General features: G+C 41.8%; 1 protein-coding gene across 5 annotated transcripts in view; it reads left to right on the top strand.

Moving 5' to 3' along the window:
• The window catches only part of CECR2 (CECR2 histone acetyl-lysine reader), a 142273-nt gene that overhangs the window by 47155 nt on the left and 80512 nt on the right, over positions 1–14606 (top strand). The gene's annotated exons all lie outside the window — the stretch shown is intronic.

Below are 14606 nucleotides of genomic sequence, written 5' to 3'. Positions count from 1 at the left end.
AAGAATTGAAGTGTTTTCTCCCTGTTTTTTTTTTCTTTTTCTTTCCTTTTTTAAAATTTTAAAAAAGATTTATTTATTTATTTAAAAGAGTTTTGGAGATAAAGGGAGAGACAGAGATCTTCCATCTGCTAATTCACTCTACAGATGGCTGCAGTGGCCAGTGCTGAGCCAGGCCAGAAGTAGGAGTCAGAAACTTCATCTGGGTCTTCCATGAGGGTGCAGGGGCCCAAGCATTGCTTTGCTAGGAGCATCAGTGGGGATTTGAATCAGAAGTGGAGCAACCGGAACAAGAATCAGCGGTCATATGGAATGTAGTGTCGCAGGCAGTGGCTTTACCCACTACACAATAGTACTGGCCCCGCTCCCTGTTTTTATGGTACAAAACTTTTAGTAAAAGATTTAAGTAAAGACGCCTGAGAGAAATGATGACTCTCAAGTAACTGGAACTGAAAATTGAAATCAGGTCTATCCTTGCATTTCCCACTATATACTATAGCTTTGTAATCTTTGTCTGTTGACACCCTAGGGCTTGGCTACTGATTATTGGTCTGAAATGTAGCTTTCCTTGTGGTGACACTAGAGGGAAGGTTTCATACCAAAGAGATGTGGGAAAAAAAAAAAACTTTTGCTTTTTAGTAGTCTTTCAACAAGTTTATTGGGAATGGGACTGTCACTCCTTCATATTCCTTCCACTTTCCTCTCGACATGACAATTATTGGAGATGCACTCAATGTTTTCTGACATTTAGTAACTGTCAAAGAAATTAATACTTTTATCTCTTGATGAGCATAGTTCTAATTTCTTAAGTCATTCAGAGGATTATCAAAGCTTGTTAACACATTGAAACAGTATGTGTTGTGGTAGCAGGTGTTGGTTATTGGGTGTTTGGGGTGACATAGGTTAGAGCTTTCCTGCTGACAGAAAAGTGAGGACTGTGATGGAGGGTACAGTGTGAAAATGTACTTGGGTGACAGTCTTAACATAATATGTGGAGCCACTGAATTTTGTTTCAGTTTGGTAAATAATATTCACACTATAGTATGGTAATTTTAAACCACTCAGTATAAAATAATGCATCATTTTTTTCGGCCTTGATAAAGGCATTTTTTAGCCTCTGGGGAAATTTGCTAGGTTTTAAATGAGTTCTCGTGTCTTGCTCTATGACCCTTCCATTCTTCTTCTTCTTCTTCTTCTTCTTTTTTTTTTTTTTTTGAATGAGTGAATGTTCTTTTTGAGAACATTGGCAGAGGATAAGTTTGCTAAATGTCTCTCAGTAACTGTCCATTTCTAATATTTTTGATCCATTCCTGTTGAACCCTTTAGAATCTCTTTCCTCAGACAGTTGCAGTGTTCTGCAAGCTTCTCTGTCTGCAGTGTCAGCCACTCCAATCTCAGTGCACATTGCTCTCCAAGGTATTTTGTTCGTTCCATATAATTCGTACAATGACAATTTCACATAATTCCATTTATTTATGTGCATAGCCTCATGCCTACTAGACATGGTTCTGTGAGGACAGGGATGGCACCATATCTCAAGAAGCTGATGGTGCCCTCAGATATGGGAATGTAGTTGAAGAAACAGATCACTTTGCCTTTAAGCAGCGAGAACACTAAGAGGCAGGATTTGGGGCCATCAGCCTGCTTGTGGCTTAGAAGGTTAAGCCTCTGCCTGCATTGCCAGCATCCCATTTGGGCATGCTCACTGCTAAGGGGCCTGGGAAAGCAGTGGAAGATGGCCCAAGTCCTTGGGCTCCTGCACCCACATGGGAGACTTGGAAAGAAGCATCTGGCTCCTGGCTTCAGCCTGGCCCAGTCCTGGCTGTTGGGGTCATTAGGAGAGTGAACCAGCAGATGGAAGATCTCCTTCTCTCTCTTTCTGACTTTCAAGTAAATAAATACAAACTTAAAAAAAGAAAAAAAGGCAGGGTTCTTTGAACTTGACTTAGCTCTCTGAATTTCTTTTTTCTGATGTAGAGTTTGGAGTTTCTTATGTTTAAATATATGAAAACGATTTAAATTCTATGGAAGAAATAATGGTGTGCTTTTTCAATTAAACATCAATTTAAAATTAGTTTTTAATGGGAATGAGTGGTTTATTAATTCTGAAAGGAATGAGTATGAAAACCTATGTAGTAGAAAGGAGATCTCCTCACTAACCATTGTTGGAAGATATCTTTCAAAAATACTTTTGCATATATAATCATCTTTCTATTTAATAATATAGTCGGTGAATTTACTCTGTTGACTTAATTTCCCTGACCTCTGATCTAATTATAATAATTTCTATCCATTACAATAAATGGAATTGTTTTACTTACACCAAAAACAGGCATTGTCTTAACTTCCTGCTTTTATTCTGTATTGCACTTCCAATCTACTTTGCTAGCAGTTTAGCTCCTGAAGTCTTACTCCATTCCAGACCACCACCATGTCTTGTCCGGGTTATTGCCATTCCCTTGTAAGTGGTCTCCCTGCTTGCCTTTTCCCCTTCTGATTCTGCACTGCCAGCGACTAGGGTCATAAACATACTAAGATCCTGTCATTTTCCTGTTTAAAAGCTTTAACAGTCTGTGTCAGAGAAGATAGTGTTTGTACTTTAGGGTGATCGGTCCCTTGCCTACTCTGTCTCCTGTTGGGTTTCATCAGGCACTGCCAGGCACTGTGTGATCCAGTGGCACGAGATTCCTGACAGTTCCACAGAGCATCAAAACTCAGAGTTTTTTCAACTGCAATTTGTCTTGCCTGGAAAGTTCTAGTAGTCTTTTTTTAAATTTTTTTTTATTTTAAAGGCAGGCTGCTTCGCATTCTTCTGGTCTGAGATTAAATGTCATCTCAGCAAGACTTCTTCTCCTGTTACTCTCACTTTGCCCAGATTATTTGCATTAAAATATATTAGGGATACAGCAGTGAAACAGACTTCCTGTTCTCCCTGTGTATGAACAGCTTGATGTTCCATACCTGTCTTTTGAATAGTTCTCCAAGAGAGTAGTTAATGCAAATACCTGGAAATGAAGGAAGATTTTAGGTGGGAAGTCCTTGGGGGCAGCCAAGGCTCAGCCTGTTAATGAACCAGCAGGAAGTCTAGGGGAATGGATGCCAAAAATTGCTGGGTCGCAGATCATTTAGGATTTGTTAAGCAGTGAGAAAAGTTGGATTTTTTTTTTTTAAAGATCTGTTTTATTTATGTGAAAGAGTTACAGAGAGAGGTAGAGAGAGGTCTTCCATCTGCTGGTTCACTCCCCAAATGGCCACGCCAGCTGGTGCTGAGCTGATCCGAAGCCAGGAGCCAGGACCTTCCTTCAGGGTCTTCCACATGGATGCAGGGGCCCAAGGACTTGGGCCATCCTCCACTACTTTTCCAGGCACATTAGCAGGGGGCTGGATTGGAAATGGAGCAGCTGGGACTCCAACGGGTACTCACATGAGATGCTGACACTTTAGGCCAGGGTCTTAACCTGCAGCATCACAGTACTGGCCCTGAAAATTTTTGAGTTTTATTCGGAGTGATTGTGGTCCTTTATAAAAGGATCTTTCTAACACATACATGGAGACTAGATCTTAAAGTTTAAGGAGAGGAGGGAAAAAATGGTTTGGTAAAAGTAGTGAAAATTGATGTGTTCGATATGAAGACAGTAGGATTTGCTGCCAGGTTGGGCATAGAGAAAGAGAGACAAAGCATGAGAGAAGAGTTAAGGATGATACCAGAATTTTTGACCTGTGTAACTGAAAGAATGGAGGCAGTCGAGGTACTTCTGAGAAGGCAAGACTAGGAAATGAATACTTGTGGGATGGGTGTTGTCTGTATTCAGTTAAAACGAGTTTGAGACGTTTATTAGGCATTGGTTGTTGACTAAGAAGTTGGGTATAGAGTTCTACACTAGGAAGACAATTTCAGTTGCTTTCAGTGTAGCAGAAATCACTTAGGGAAGGAAGGTTTGAGATAGAAAATAGGTTACTTTTCACACCTTGTACTTTTTTTGTTTTTTACACTTGGTGGTTTATTGTTTGTGTTCCTAACCAGCATGATCTCTCTGAAAGCAAACTCTGATTTACTGCTTGTCAGTTGCTTGTGATGTTTATAGAAATCTTTCTTCCTCACACCTCATGACAGCTTTCAGGATGTACCATACTTTTATTTAGGTATTTTCTGTTAGACTTAAGTGAGTATTTTTCTAGATGTGTTACGTGCATTTGCTGGATTAAGAAAATATTGCCAGCTTTTTTTTTTTTTAAAGATTTATTTATTTGAAAGAGTTATACAGAGAGAGGAGAGGCAGAGGCAGAGAGAGAGAGAGAGAGGTCTTCCATCCACTGGTTCACTCCCTAGTTGGCCACAACAGCCAGATCTGGGCTGATCCAAAGCTAGGAGCCAGTAGCTTCTTCTGGGTATCCCTCGTTGGTACAGGGGCCCAAGGACATGGGCCATCTTCTACTGCTTTCCCAGGTCACAGCAGAGAGCTGGATCAGAAAGGACTGGCTGCTCATCTTCCAATCCAGCTCTCTCCTATGGCATGGGAAAGCAGTAGAAGATGGCCCAAATCCTTGTGCCCTTGCACTTGCATGGGACGACCCGGAGGAAGCTCCTGGCTCCTAGCTTCGGTGCAGCTCCGGCCATTTGGGGAGTGAACCAGTGAAAGGAGGACCTTTCTCTTTGTCTCTCCCTCTCCCTGTAACTCTACCTCTCAAATAAATAAAATCCTTTAAAAAAAAAAAAAAGAAAGAAAGAAAGAAATGGACCAACTGAGATATTTTGTGTAAAGAATTGAGTACTCTTGCTGTTTGGCAGTGACAGTGCTATACAAGTTAGCTAATACTGTCATCAGTTGAGGCGATATATTTTGATGCTTTGTGTTGCTGAGTAAAATATGTTTTAATTTCAAAAAATAGAAAAGATAAAAAATTTAAAATCCTGGAAAAGATTGTCATTTTGTTTTGTCTTTTTCCCTTAAAACCATGCATATAAGAATTTTATTGATGCTCATAGCTTCATTTTAGTTTGGGGAGTGCTGATAAACAGGCCAACAAACAATACTTCTAGATTCCTTTATTGAGTCTACTTCTATTAATTGTCAGAGGAATATTGAAATCTTCAATATATTTTTGGAAATTTGTAACATTGACAGTTTTTAAAGGAAGACTCTTCAGAGCTGACTACATGGAACATTTGATATTGCTGCTGGATTTAAGACTAAAGTTTATTGTGATTTTTTTTTTTTTTTTTTTTTTTGGACAGGCAGAGTGGACAGTGAGAGAGAGAGAGAGAGAGAGAGACAGAGAAAGGTCTTCCTTTACCGTTGGTTTATCCTCCAGTGGCCGCTGCGGCCGGCGCGCTGAGCTGATCCAAAGCTGGGAGCCAAGTGCCTCTCCTGGTCTCCTATGGGGTGCAGGGCCCAAGGACTTGGGCCATCTTCCACTGCTTTCCCAGGCCATAGCAGAGAGCTGGACCAGAAGTGGAGCAGCCCGTATGGGATGCTGGCACTTCAGGCAGTGGCTGTGCCCATTTTGCCACAGCATCGGCCTCTTGTATACTGTTTAGTATACAACTTTCTGCATTAGGGAGGAGTGCCTTTAAGACATCCTTCCTAAATCTGAGGTATGTGCTGTATCATCTATAAAATATTAGCCAAAATAAGAACTTCTAAATTCATCAGGCTTCTTTAAATGTTTCCTAATTTTTTTTTTTTTTTTTTTTTTTTTTTTTTTTTTTTTTTTTGGGTGATGCTTTGTTTCCATGACTGTAGTGACCTCTTGCTGCTTGCCTGGAAGTGGGATTAGTACCCTGCTTGCTCCTCTTGTTTCCACATCATTCTGCTTTTTGTTGTTACAGTTATCTGTAGACCTTCCTGTCATTCCTGCTCGCTACTCAAATATTTGGATTCATGATTATTCTCTCTGTCATAATATTCTTGATATGTGCTTTGGTTTTACATACTGATCATCTCCAACCCATTAGCCTCTAACCCCTTGCCCTCCTCCAGTAAACTTGTTTTTCAGGTAGCCTCCTGTGAACACATTGAAACTCCTGGCCAGGGTTGTGATGTGGGATGTCAGGAATAAATAGCTGGGTTGAGAAATTAACCCCCTTCCTGCTCTGTCCCAACCCCTTTAGCTGGGCAGGCCTAGGTCAGCAAGAATAATGACAGGAATTTTGCCCCTGAGGAGACTTTACAGTATATGAAGAATGTGAACAAAGAAAAAAAGCCTAGTGCTTTTCTTTCTTTTTTGACAGGCAGAGTGGACAGTGAAAGAGAGAGACAGAGAGAAAGGTCCTTCTTTGCCGTTGGTTCACCCTCCAATGGCTGCCACGGCTGGTGTGCTACGGCAGGTGTGCTGCGGCCGGCGCACCGCGCTGATCCGAAGGCAGGAGCCAGGTGCTTCTCCTGGTCTCCCATGGGGTGCAGGGCCCAAGCACTTGGGCCATCCTCCACTGCACTCCTGGGCCACAGCAGAGAGCTGGCCTGAAAGAGGAGCAACTGGGACAGAATCTGGCGCCCCAACTAGGTCGGGACTAGAACCTGGTGTGCCGGTGCCGCAGGTGGAGGATTAGCCCATTGAGCCGCGGCGCTGGCCCCTAGCGCTTTTCAACAAAACTACAGATCCTACAGCATTTCAATTTGAAATATACCACCCATGTCCTAATGCTCTGGCAATCTTCATCTCCCCAGGGTTTACTCATCCTGACCCTTCACCTTCCCATTGGTCTTGTCCTGTCTACCCTCATGACCCACCTTGGATTTAAGGATTCATCATTACAAGTCCTTTCTTGCATATGGCTTGTATTATTTATCTATTGATGTAAAGCAATGTGTAACAGATTCAAACCTGAGGGCTTAAACAATACATATATAAGACCCAGTTCTGTGGGTCAGGAGGAGGTTCATGGTTCAGCTGCAATCTGAGTAGAAGCTGTGGTCTCATCTCGAAGCTCAACTAGAGGAGATACCAGTAGATCCCAAATCAAATCTTATGGTTTTCATAGCTACATCTAAGTATTATATTTAAATTTATTTTACTTACATGAAAGGTCGAGACACAGGCAGATCTATCTGCTGCAATCCATTGCAGAGCCTGAACTCAAACCCAGGCTCTTGGATGTGGTGTGCGCATCCCAGATATGATTGTAATCACTGTACCAAATGCCTACTCTGAGTATTTATCTTTGTAACCCCCATAGTGCATGTTAGAACTAAACATCTCATCCTTAAGTATTTACCCAAGTACTACAACACAATGAATACTATTTTACCATGGATAACGGTTGTTCTGGTCTTAGAACGAGTTCAATTTTAAATTTTTCATTCTTTTCTATTTCATATAATGCCAGACACCACACTTTTTAAAAAGATTTATTTACTTATTATTTATTTGAAAGGCAGAATCACAATGAGCATTATCTTGGAAACATTTTTTGTTAATTTAATTTTTTAAAAAATTTATTTTGAAAGGCAGAGTTAGAGACAGAAAGAAAGATATCTTCCATCTGCTGATTCACACCCCAAATGGCTGCAACAACGAGAGCTGCGCCAGGCTGAAGCCAGGAGTTTCATTGGGGTCTCCCATGTGAGTGCAGGGGCCTGGGCACTTGGGCTGTCTTCCCCTGCTTTCCCAAGCACATAAGCAGGGAGGTGGAGCAGCCGGGTCTCGATCATGTATGGGATGTCGGTGTCATAGGCAGAAGCATAACCTGCAATGCCAGCCCCTGAAACAGGTTTTTTGTTTTTAAGTGATTCCCCTACCTCCGAATAGATTCAGAGTTTTTCTCTGCAAAAAGTGCCTAAAGTTGGCCGTGGTAGTTAACTTTTATATTTCACAATGCAAACTAAATCTCGTTTATAGTTTCAGATGACAGCTATTATATGCTTCCAGAAAAGTACTTGAGACGCAACCACCACTTGATTTGTAAGCATCCTATACCAGAGCACCAGTTTGAGTCTTGGCTGCTCTGATTCCAATCTAGCTTCCTGCTAATATGACTGAAAAGGCAGCAGAATATGGCCTAAGTGCTGGAACCCTTGCTACCCTTGTGGCAGACAAGGATGGAGTTGCTGGCTCCTGGCTTCTATCCAGCCCAGACCTGGCTATGGCAGCCATTTGGGGAGTGAAAGAGCAGATCGAAGTTCTTTGTCCCTTTCTGCCCACCCCCCACCACTCTCTCTCTCAAATACATAAATAAGTCTCTCTCTATATATATATACATATATAGAGAGATAGATATAAAAATATATATATATATAGAGAGAGAGAGAGAGAAATTTTTGTTTTTATTCAGTAAATATTTGTTTTACTGGCAGGGGGCGGATCTTCTATCTGCTATTTGGTTTCCTAAATGATCACAACAGGTGAATCTGGGCCTAGCTGAAACCCAGGGCCAGGAACTCCATTTGGTTCTCCCTTGTGGGTGGCCGGGACTCAGGTACTTGAGCTCTCATCCCCTGCTTCCCAGGCCACATTACAGGGAGTTGGATTGGAAGCAGAGTAGCCAGGTTGGAACAGGCACTGTGACATGGGATGTAGTAGTCCCAAGTGGCAGCTTAACCTGCTGGGCCACGATGCCCCAATATACCCCAGAAAATACCCTGAAACATCCCCTTTAAATACAAAGTAGTTTGGGCCTAAAAACAAGTAACCAGGGCCAGCACTGTGGCGTAGATGGCTAAACCTCTGCCTGCAGCGCCAGCATCCCAGATAGGTGCCAGTTTGAGTCCCAGGTGTTCCATTTCCTATCCAGCTCCCTGCTAATGAGCCTGGGAAAGCATCAGAAGATGACCCAACTCCTTGGGCCCCTGCACCCATGTAGGGGACCCAGATGAAGCTCCTTGCTCCTGGCTTTGGCCTGGCCCAGCCCTGTTTGGTACAGCCATTTGGGGAGTGAACCAGCAGATGGAAGGTCAGTTAATCGATTTAGCTACCTTCCTACTACCTACCTGTCTCTGCCTTTGAAATAAATAGATAAATCTTAAAAACAAAACAAAACAAAACCTTCCCCCAGCACTTCTTTTATGTAAAGATGACCAGCTTGTTCTGTCTTGGCCTTGGGGTAAAAATGTCTGCATTTATTATAGCAGCAATGTGGAGATGGCTGAAATAAATTTATCTCTTAAAATAAATGTTATTTAAAAATAGCATTTTGATGTAGATTTATTTTGTGTCTGAGGCCAATATTCTTTTATTTTGAGGATTTTTATTTATTTTTTTTGACAGGCAGAGTGGACAGTGAGAGAGAGAGACAGACAGAGAAAGGTCTTCCTTTGCCGTTGGTTCACCCTCCAATGGCCGCCGCTGCAGCCGGCGCACCACACTGATCCGATGGCAGGAGCCAGGAGCCAGGTGCTTTTCCTGGTCTCCCATGGGGTGCAGGGCCCAAGCACCTGGGCCATCCTCCACTGCACTCCCTGGCCATAGCAGAGAGCTGGCCTGGAAGAGGGGCAACCGGGATAGAATCCGGCGCCCCGACCGGGACTAGAACCCGGTGTGCCGGCGCCGCAAGGTGGAGGATTAGCCTATTGAGCCACGGCGCCGGCCAATATTCTTAACACAATATGGAAAACAGGTAAATGGCACTCTTTAAAACAAAATGAGCAACATTGTTTTTGGCACATCTGAAATATGGGTAATATTTGTAATAAGGTAGTATGCATTGGTGTTTTTAATCCTTGTGAATAACATTTGTTCCCTTTCTGATCAAGCTATTTAATTGTAACTTACATTTTTTTAAGTTTTAACTTTTCTTTCCCTGCTCATTTTTAAAATGCTGTGATTATAACAGTTTTTTTGAGCCTGTTTCTAGCTGTGACCTGTTTACTACTAGGCAGTGGTTTTGGGCTATCTTATATAGTGTATCCCCATCACCTACACCTTGCACATGAATGCTCAATAAATACTTGTTAAAAAGAACAAATACAAATAGAACTGTACATAGTATATGGCACAACAGTTGTACTCCTGAGGCCTTAATCCCAGAGAAAAACTTTTATATGAACATACACAACAGTCCTTTTTGGTTGTATCTCCAAAGGTGGAAATAACCCAGATGTTTTTTGATGGGTTAAACAAATATGGCACAGCCAAACTGGAATATTACTTAGCCAAACTGTGGAATGTTACTCAGCAGTGAAAAGGAAAGAGGTATTGTCATACAACTTGGACTAATCTCAAGGGAATTAGGCTGAGTGAAAACCAATCTCAAAAGCTTATATACTAGTTTCTTCCCTTTGATTATTGAAGTAACACCATAAAGATGGAGAACAAATCCATGGTTGCCAGGGATTATGGATAAGGTGAGGAGAGAGTAAATATATTTGTGGAGTTAGTGCAGTGGAGCTTTGTGGTAATGAAACTGTTTTTCATCACAGTTATGATAGCTGAAATAATAGTGCATAGAATTCTACACATACACTAAAACTATTGAAATCGGAGTACAGTGGATGAAATAGTACCAATGTCAGTATCCTGACTTTGATAGCATGCTGTAGTTATGCAAGATGTTGTACAGTTTCTTGCAACTTCTATAAATGTATAATTATTTCAGAGTGAAATTTTTTATTTTAAAGAATGGGTGGAAAAGGCTAATAGAAAGCCCTGAAGCACACGTTGATCATGCACAAATGAATCAGAGCTATAGGGTTCTTATTTGTAATTTCTCTGAAAGCTTTGGTTTCAAGATAGAGTAGTCGGCTTATGTTCTTTTATTAATGAATGGATTTCTTCAGTTTACTGTTTGTGTTTTTAATGTGCCTAATCTAATTTTAGGTGTTCAGTTTTAAAATTCCCCTTAAAAGAACAAAACAGTTCTGACTTCAGGAGATTTAAAAATTACAGATGGAGTTAGCATGTGGGTGACACATTAATCATGAATTACCGTCTTTACCAATTTGCAAAGAAGCTTGTGGTGTCATACAGATTGAAATTATGTAAATTAAGCATAAATTCAAAGGATAAGTTTCTGTTTTAGTTCTCTTGATATTAGCAGATCCAGAAGAGTGGCTTGAGCCCAACCCTAAGAATCTCCATGGTTAACCTGGTTATGATTCATAACATAGGTGCAATTTCATACTACCAAAAATGAAGAACAGAGGTAGAGGAAGAGAACAATAAAATGACATATGTTCAAAATCCTCACGATTATAGCTACTTCTCATTTGTGACTGAAGTAGTTTGTTTATTCATACTTTCTGAAAATCTTCAGCACAAGAAACCAGCTTCTCACCTGAACACGTTTTCCAAATCTGCAACCTAAAACTATTCTTTTTGAAGCAGATTGTCTAGCTCCTTTCAGCTCTTTAAACTGAGCTTGTAACTTGGCAGGTTGTCTTCGTGAAGGGCCACATGTATTTCCACTTAATGTATGCTCTTCAGGTGTTTCTTAGGCACAGAAAAGCATAAATAACAAACTAAACAAGTATCCTGTGCCCCATACAGAGTGCTTCCTGTGCAGCTTCCTGCTAACAGTGCTCCTGGGAAGCAGCCAGAGGTGGCCCAAAGTACTCTGGCTCCTGCCACTCCTGTGGGAGACCAGAATGGAGCTCTTGGCTCCTGGCTTTAGGCTGGCCCAGAGCTGGCAGCTGTTGAGGCCACTTGAGGAGTGAACCAGCAGATGGAAGGGTGATTACCCCTGCCATTCACATAGACAAATCTTAAAAAACAAACAACAAAACTAGAACCTCTGCCGCATGAATGCAGCATCTTTCATTAATGCAAGGGAGATCCACGTGTGTTTGTGCGTACCCTGCGGCCTTCTTCACCCCGGCTTGTTCTCGGACCTATGAAAACAGTCTTCACGCTGTAGCCCAGACCCCATGTCCTGCCGTGAGCTTCTCAAAACTTACCTGCTGCTGCCTGCTCATTTTTCTTTTCTAATTCTGACCTCTCCATACTGAAGGGGAAAGTGGATGGGAAGGAATAACTTTTCATCTCTCTTATTGTTTCCTGCTAAACCAAAATACATTATTTTATTTGAGTCATTTATTAAAAAAATTTTATGTATTCCTATATTATCATTTTGTCTGAATTGTTCCAGCTTTGGCCATTAGGAGCTTTCTCAGTTGGTTCCTGGGTCCCTCTGAAATATCCCTATCATTGTGAGGCTGTTTATTTGTAACAGATGCTCCAGACACATCTTTTTTTGTTTTTCCCAGGAGCACTGGTTCCTTTTATAGGACAATGGTGTTAGAAACCAAGATCTGGGTGCTTGGTGTGTTTTTGCTACTCAATTATTTTTGCTTCTGGGACCCTTCACTGAAAAAGCCAGGAAAATTTTAGTATGCACAGATTATAAAATATTCTGCACCAAAATAAAACTTCTTAATTAAAAAAAATTTTTAAATGTATTTGAGAAGCTGACAGAGGCACACAAAGAGAGCTCCCATAGGCTGATTGTTCTCCCGATGACCACAGGAGGGACTGGGCCATGCCAAAGCCAGAAGCCTGAAACTCAGTCCAGGCTCCCATGTGGATGGCCAGAACCCAATTACTTGAGCCATCCCCTCTGACTCCCAGTGTTTGCATCAGCAGAAAGCTAGAGTCAGGAGCTCGAAGTGGGAATCTAACCCACACATTCCAATGTGGGACAAGGGTGTCCTGCTGGTGTTTTGACTATGAGGCCAAAAATCCATCCTGTAAAACATATCTTTTGTGGGCTGGCACTGTGGCATAGCACATAAAGCCACTGCCTGGAGTGCTGACATCCGATATGGGTGCCGGTTCGAGTCTAGGCTGCTCCACTTCTGATCCTGCTCTCTGCTGTGGCCTGGGAAAGCAGTAGATAATGATCCAGGTCTGGAAGAAGCTCCTGGCTTCAAATGGGCACAGCTCTGGCTGTTTCGGCCAATTTGGGAGTAAATAAGTGGATCAAAGACCTCTCTCTCTGCCTCTCTTTCTCTCTGTAACTCTGACTTTCAGATAAATAAAATCTTCTGAAAAGTATCTTTTAATTCCATTTTGCCACAGACTTTTTTTTTTTAAAAAAAGAGATTATTTATTTGAGAGGTAGAGTTAGAGAGGGAGAGACAGACAGACAGAAGTATCCCCTGCAGTGTAGGGGCCCACAGACTAGTGCTTTCCCAGATCAGAAGTGGAGCAGCTGGGACTCCCAAGTGGCTCCCATATGGGATGCCCATGCTGCAGTCAGAGGCTTAGCCCACTACGCCACAGCGCCGGCCCTGCCACAGATCTTTGAAGTACTCTTGTACATGTGTATATCCTAACTCTGTTACACATAGACCTACATACAGACTTTTCTGTGTAACCATCTGTATGTAGAATAAACCAAACACACCAACTCATCCTGATGTCTCCATCTTTAATCCCTTACCATGTAGATCATTGTTGCCTCCTCCCGTCACTTATCCATAAAGTCCCACTCCAAGAGTGAGAAACCTGGCTCCCACTGTTTGTCATTCATTTGCTTAGTTTTAATTGTTGGGTTTGAGCATGCACCTTCTCAGAATTGTTACTATATTCCCAAGGGAAGCAACTTTATCACTTAGAATACAGTGTTTCTGTAGAGTTTTTAAAGGCCTTTTGGACTTACAGATTGCACTCTTCTAGCATGATTTAGGACACACCTTTCCTCTCCACAGACCCATTTATTTTTCTGGATTACTGCTTCTTTCATCTCAAGCTGGTCTAGTGTCTCCAGTTGACTCTCACCTTTGGCTCTTACTTGTAATGTGGCAGATAAAATTTTAGGGAAATAGCCACAAACTAAACACGGACAAAACTTCTCAAATTCAGTTTGTAATATTAAAGACAGAAATAAATGTGTATGGTGAACAGGGTAGTCAGTTGACTAGGAAAATAAAGTGGAGTATAGGCACTAAACAGTGAGGGGTCCTACAGAAAGCCTTCCATGGAGATGCTGGGGAAAGGGGCATTACAGGAAGAACAAGTGCAAAAGTCTTGAGGCAGGAACGTGCTGAGGATTATTTGGTGGCCAAGAAATAGACTGGCGTGGCTAAAGGGAGTCATCCAGGAGGAGAGCAGTAAGAAGTGATGATATCAGCAGGAGACTGTACCAGGTCTTTAAGATCATAGGGCAGGCATTTGGTGCAGCACCCGCTTGGGGTGTGTGCATTCTGTATCAGAGTGCCTGGGTTTGAGTCGTTTTATCATATAGCTGATTATAGCTTCCCTGGTGGGCATCAGGTGATGGCTCACTTGTGTCCCTGCCACTTACACGGGAGACCTGGATTGAGTTCTAATCTGGCTTTGGCCTGGCTCAGCTATGGCTGTTAAGGGCATTTGAGGAATGAACTGGGGGAATGGAAGGTCTCTCTCTTCTCTGTCTACCTTTCAAATAAATAAAAACTAACAATTAAAAAGATTGTAATATAAAATTTTTTATTCTAAAACAGGCATTTATGCAAAGGGTGATATGTTCTGACTTAATTTTAAAAGGTTCACAGGCTGTTAATACAAAGAAACAAGGATAGAAGTAGGAAGTTCAGAGACGAGTTAAGGATGCCTCAAGCTTCCTGCTGGAGCAACTGAAAGAAAATGCTATTTACTGAGGACTTGGGAGGCTGTAATGGAGCAGTTTGAAAAAGGTGAAATCAGAAGTTGAATTTTGATTATTCATTGAAAATGCCAGGTACTGGTATGCAATTGAA

Source organism: Oryctolagus cuniculus, chromosome 9, assembly GCF_964237555.1.
Source record: "Oryctolagus cuniculus chromosome 9, mOryCun1.1, whole genome shotgun sequence".
NCBI classification, from domain to species: Eukaryota; Metazoa; Chordata; class Mammalia; order Lagomorpha; family Leporidae; genus Oryctolagus; species Oryctolagus cuniculus.
The sequence above is the reverse complement of the archived record's forward strand: the minus strand, read 5'-3'. Positions and strand labels throughout refer to the sequence as shown.